General features: G+C 43.8%; 1 protein-coding gene and 1 non-coding gene across 4 annotated transcripts in view; both read left to right on the top strand.

The window, feature by feature from the left end:
- Nucleotides 1-1870: 1870 nt before the first annotated feature.
- On the top strand, nt 1871-1974 carry LOC128573174 (U6 spliceosomal RNA). Its single transcript, XR_008376343.1, has one exon. It is a non-coding gene; the product is annotated as a U6 spliceosomal RNA (small nuclear RNA).
- Nucleotides 1975-3356: 1382 nt separating this feature from the next.
- The window catches only part of ARMC3 (armadillo repeat containing 3), a 90730-nt gene continuing 88086 nt past the window's right edge, over nt 3357-6000 (top strand). For all 3 annotated transcript variants that reach the window (XM_053573247.1, XM_053573245.1, XM_053573244.1), the window contains exon 1: nt 3357-3423. The gene's annotated coding sequence lies outside the window, so the exon portion shown is untranslated. The remainder of the gene's footprint in view (nt 3424-6000) is intronic.

Below are 6000 nucleotides of genomic sequence, written 5' to 3'. Positions count from 1 at the left end.
AGGGGACTCCAATAATTGACTATATGTGAAGAGAGTAAGTGTATGATGACTTGATGTGTTTGGGTATCTAGGTAGGAGTTAGTACTACTAGATAAACGAGAAAACTCATAATGAGAAAATGATGTTTAGGTGGCAGTGTTCATAGCTGAGGTGTCTGTGGGCATCCAGGTGGAGCTGACCAGCCAGCTGGAAGGACATATGAGCCTAGAGTTCCGTATTGGAGTCTTATGGAGACACACACACACACACACACACACACATAAATTGTTGAAATATAAGTAAGATTACTCCAGAAAAGGATATAGTTAGAAAAGAGAGGGAGAGACAGATCCCGGGCAAATACTGACATGGAAGCCTATATAGAAGAGTTTCAAGAATGAAGTTTTATCAAGAGTGTTATATACAGCAGCAAAGTCAAGGAAGATAAGTACTTAGAAACATCCAATGGATTTGGACAGTTTTAGTGCCGGGACAAAAACAGATCACTATAGCCAGTAGCATGAACGAGAAGTTAAAAACGTGGAAGTACCCAATGCAGGCTACTTTTCTGGAAAATCGTGACTAAGAAGAGAAGGAGGACAGAGGATGCTAGCTAGAAGGAGAAACAGGAACAAAAGGAGTTTTGTTGTTATTTATTTTTTTTTTATAAGAGGCATGAGAGGGCAGCGCCTGTGGCTCAGTGGGTAGGGCGCTGGCCCCATATACCGAGGGTGGCAGGTTCAAACCCAGACCCAGCCAAACTGCAACAAAAAAATAGCCAGGCATTGTGGCCGGTGCCTGTAGTCCCAGCTACTTGGGAGGCTGAGGCAAGAGAAGTGCCTAAGCCCAGGAGCTGGAGGTTGCTGTGAGCTGTGATGCCATGGCACTTTACTAAGAAAGACTTCACCATTATTTATATATGAACACAAAAAAATCTGGAAGAGGGAGAAGATGCAGATACAGGTGTATATCATCATTTTTGAGGGACAGTCTCACTCCAGCACCCTGGGTAGGATGCCATGGCATCACAATTCACAGCAACCTCAAACTCTTGTGTTCAAATGATCCTCTTGCCTCAGCCTCCTGAGTAGCTGGGACTACAGACGCCTGCCACGACACCTGGCTAGTTTTTCTAATTTTGGTAGAGACGGGGTCTCGCTATTACTCAGGCTGGTCTTGAACTCTTGAGCTCAGGAAATGCACCAGCATCAGCTACCCAGTGTGCTAGGATTACGGGTGTGAGCCAGCCAGCTTGGCCAGGTGTATATTATTTAAGGTCTAATGAAGAGAAAGAAATCTTGGCGGCACTCGTAGCTCAGTGAGTAGGGCGCTGGTCACGTACATCCAGGCTGGCAGGTTTGAGCCTGGTCTAGGCCAACTAAACGATAATGACAACTGCAACAACAACAACAAAAAATAGCCGGGCGTTGTGGCAGGTGCCTGTAGTCCCAGCTACTTGGGAGGCTGAGGCAAGAGAATCACTTAAGCCCAAGAGTTGGAGGTTGCTGTGAGCTGTGATGCTACCACACTCTATGGAGGGTGACATAGTGAGACAATGTCTCAAAAAAAAAAAAAGAGAAAGAAATCCCACTTGCTATTTGACCATAGGAAATTTAATATAAAGAAATGTTAAATGTGTATAAAGCTGTTTATCAGGTAATTTAAAAGATGTGAAGACAACACATCTTCACAAAGGTATGTGAAAGTAGAGATTGTAAGAAGCATCTAGCACTCTTCCAGCTGGGGCACCAACAGGGGCAGGTAAGAACTGAAGTTTGCAAAATGTAAGCATTAGTGAAAGAGTATTTTTGTTCAAGGCAATCAAAGAGCATTTTTGTCAAAATGGTATTTGATCTGGGCTTCATTAAGTAGAAATGAAAGAACATGACCTGTGCTTGCTTGGACAGCACATATACTAAAATTGGAATGATACAGAGATTAGCACGGCCTCTGCGTGAGGATGACACGCAAATTCGTGAAGGGTTCCATATTTTTGTGCATTTTACAAGGGTACATGTTAAATTTACTAAGTGTAGAGTATAAATGTTTGAACGCAGTAACTAAGGAAATGGTGGTGAAGGCTATGTTAACCAGTTTGATGAAAATATTTCAAATGGTATATAAAACCAGCACATTGTACCCCATGATTGCATTAACGTACACAGCTATGATTTAATAAAAAAAAAAAAAAAAAGGGGAACATGACCTGGAAAATAGAAGGTGTTTATGAAATAGTTGTCAAAAAATGAAATGACAGAGGAACAGAGAGAGCAAAAATGTACAGGCGAAAGGCGTGGAAAATTTGGGAGAAACTGAGTTTGTCTGGGGTTTGGGTGGTAGACAGCAATTGGCAATAAGGCTGCATAGATGGTTCAGGGACAGAGTGATCTTAGGAAGCCATTGACAGCTGAGTAGGGAAGTGACACAGACTGGAACAATGACTTCTGGAAGGTTGATTTGTCTGTGGTATTAAGAACGGGAAGGAGCAAGAACCCGAAGTCACCGGCTAGAAGGCCAAAAACTGATGAGCTGGATTGAAGTGACACTAAGGATACAGGAGAGAGAAAAGATGGGGAACAGATTGTCGGCAACCAAGAGATGACTTAAACGCTGACCTTGGCTGGGAGCAGGGAGGAGGCAGGAAACAGCTGGGCCATTAGGAAGAACGGGAAGAATTCACTCCAAACTTCAGCTCCCACCTGTCCCTGTTGGTGTTAAATGCTTATAATTCCTACTTTCATATACTTTTGTGTTGTCTTCACATCTTTTAAATTACCCGATAAACAGCTTTATACATATTTAACGTTTCTTTTTAGTAAATTTCCTGTAGTCAAAAATCCGGTGAGATTTGTCTCATTAGACCTTGCATAATAAAATACACCTGTGTCTTCAGCCTCTTCTCCACATTTTTTTCCTGTTCGTATACGTAAGAGGAGCTGTAGAGGGGTGATGATAAGTTCTGTGGGGACAGACAGGACAGCCTAGCACACACAAAGTTGTCAGCGCAGGTGTGCAGCTTAGCAGAGTCCGGGCAGGAGGTGGCGGATTTGGCGTCGTCTTCACAGAGATTCCGGCCCAGGACTGCAGTCTGGGAGAACGCCGGTCCTCGGGCCACAGGCTGGGGCTGGACTGCCTCGTGATTTACAGCTGTCACCTAGTTGAGCCTCATGAACAGGAAGAGGCGGATTCCCAGTTTATTCTGCTCCCCAGCGACGCGGGGAACCGAGGAGGCTCGGCTTCTCCTGAGCTCAGCGCAGCCAGTCCGCGGGTCGATCGGCCGCGCCTCGGGCCGCAGGGCACGTGCTGCAGGGCAGAGGCGCGCAGGCGCGGTTAGGTGCCGCGTCGCTTAGCAACCAGGGACAACAAAGACCAGGAAGCGGGCTGCGGCGGCGGCGTAGCGCGCTGGGTCTGAGGAACCCCTGCTCGGCGGGACCGTCCCGGCAGGTAAATGCAGGCCGGGGGCTGCACGCCCACTCCCGAGAGTGACAGGCTCAGGGTAGAGGCCCGGGCGAAACCTGAGGGAGGCGAAGATGCCGCACGGCTGGGGACTTCGGGGGCACTGAGAGGACAACTTAGGGGCTGCGGGTTCCTGTCCCGCACCAGCAGGGCTAGGCAAGAGGCAGGTGGCTTTCCCGAGCATCCCGGCCACCTCCTATTTAACAGGCGAGAAAACTGAGGCCCGTAGAGGGCATGGGAGTGTCTGAGGTTACCTCGCTTGGCTGTGAGCAACTCCAGGGGCACCAATTTCTCATAGAGATTCATCTTAAAGAAACAATTGGGGGTGTGGATGAAAGTTTTATGTCCAAGGATGTTCTTTTCTGCTTTATTCATAATTCCAGAAAGTTGGAAACAAATGTCCAATCATCAGAGGCTAGCTAGATGAATAATGGATTTTAAAATGTTATTTTAAATGGAAAGTTATGGTGCTCCAAATGGGGACTGAGATTTCGTGGACTTGTAACATTAATTTAAAAATTCAGTAGGAAAATGGTCCTAGAAGGGGAGGTGAGAGTAGAGGATAGAAATTCAAGCAGGATGGTAAAATCACTTACAGAAAACCCACGCTGGCACGGTGGCCCACGCCTGTAATCCTGGCGCTCTGGGAGGCCGAGGGGGTGGATCTGAGCTCAGGAGGTGGAGACCAGCCTGAGCAAAGAGAGACCTCATCTCTACTGAAAATAGAAAAACTAGCCGGGTCTTGTGGTGGATAGCTATAGTCCCAGCTCCCAGGAGACTGACACAAGAGGATCACTTGAGCCCAGGAGTTTGAAGTTGCTGTGAGCTATCACTTTACAACACTCACACTCTTACTTATGTAGGGCAACTGAGTGAGACAATGTCTCAGAAAGAAAGAAACACACAAAAAGGAATTCTGGGGGGAATATTTCTTTGATTCATTTTAATCATCTTTGTTTTCAAAATTCTCTACAATGAAATATATTATCTTTAGAAGGCAAAAGGAGCATCTCTGAGGCTCATCACCCCTTGCCCACGTCAGCTGTTACTCTTTCCCCCCTCCGAGTATTATGCTTAATATGGTGATAAAGCACACACGCTTCTACCTTCACTGTACTGCCTAGGACTAGCCCTGCATTCTTCATCATGTAATCGCCCAAAAACTCTATCCTGAAATAGGAAAACTTAGTTTCCCAGTGAAAATCAGGTGATTTAAAACAACTTTATGCAGGTGTAATTTAATTGCTTTTTGAATGTCATTCATAAAGAATTTTTTTTTTTTTTTTTTTGTTTGTTTTTTTTGTGGTTTTTGGCCGGGGCTGGGTTTGAACCCGCCACCTCCGGCATATGGGACCAGCGCCCTACCCCTTTGAGCCACAGGTGCTGCCCTATAAAGAATTCTTTTATAAAAAGGCCACTATATCTTGGAATTGGTTATAGAGAGCTATGAACTCATATTTTCCTAGAAATTAATTATAGGACTGATTCTCATTTGTCCAGAAGAGTTTCTGTGTGTCTGCCTGAAATATTATAGGCAGAAGGTGTAGGGCTTGTTCCCTTTTCAAGCACCTCTGAAAGCTGTTTGAGATTTTAGAAAAGAAATATTGGCTCTAAAATATAAAAAGAAAATTGAAACATTAATGTTAATTGAATGTTTTTATTATTATTACATTTTTATTACATTTGAAAACAGTTTTCTCATTTCGCAAGAATTTCCAGGTGTACATACTGATTGCTGAGTAATTTCAAATGCAAATTTCAAAATTTTTATGGTGAAAATTACTTTTAATAGGGGAATGTGGGTATGTTTTCACATTTTAATGTATTGGGTATAGCATAATTAAGCTTGCCTGGTCTCTCAAAGATCTTAAAAGGAATGTGGTCTGAAGTTAGAAACCTGGAATAGATGACTTTCTGAAGTCCCAATGAGTTTCTACAAAAAAGTGGCTTTTTTTTTTGTAGAGACAAGAGTTTCACTTTATCACCCTTGGTCACAGCAACCTCCAACTCTTGGGTTTAAGCAATTCTCTTGTCTCAGGCAAAAGTGGCTTTTTTAATGTATGTGATAATGTATCTGGTCAGTGTTGCTAATGGTAGGAGTAGCTTTTGACCCTTGACAAGCAATTTGAACTAACCCTGACATTGTAGATTCTCTGCAAGGATTTTCTACTTCCCAAGATTTTTCCTGAGGCTATGGTAATTTCTTTGAGGTTAGAATAGATTATCTGAGATTTTTCTGATGCTAAACATAATCTCACAAACTCTCATTGGAGAAAACTAGAGAAAACCCAATAACTTGGGTTATTCTAACAGGCATCTGTATCTTGGAAAGTTCTTTGTACCCAGGTTGAGTTACTTCTTGGTGAGTATATCAACCCGGTATATGTGTATGTGTATGTGGCTAAAAGTCCAAGGAACGAATCTCGTTCCTTGGACTTTTAGCCACAGAGACATGGACATATCAGGGTAGGCTAAAAAGGGAGTAACTTTGGTTTCCCCGGAGTATGTATCTTTAGATTCTTCAATTGCTTTTGTATTGAGCTATGGGTTATATTAGAGGCAACA

The sequence above is a fragment of the Nycticebus coucang genome, chromosome 20 (assembly GCF_027406575.1).
Source record: "Nycticebus coucang isolate mNycCou1 chromosome 20, mNycCou1.pri, whole genome shotgun sequence".
In the NCBI taxonomy this organism is placed as follows: Eukaryota; Metazoa; Chordata; class Mammalia; order Primates; family Lorisidae; genus Nycticebus; species Nycticebus coucang.
The sequence above is the reverse complement of the archived record's forward strand: the minus strand, read 5'-3'. Positions and strand labels throughout refer to the sequence as shown.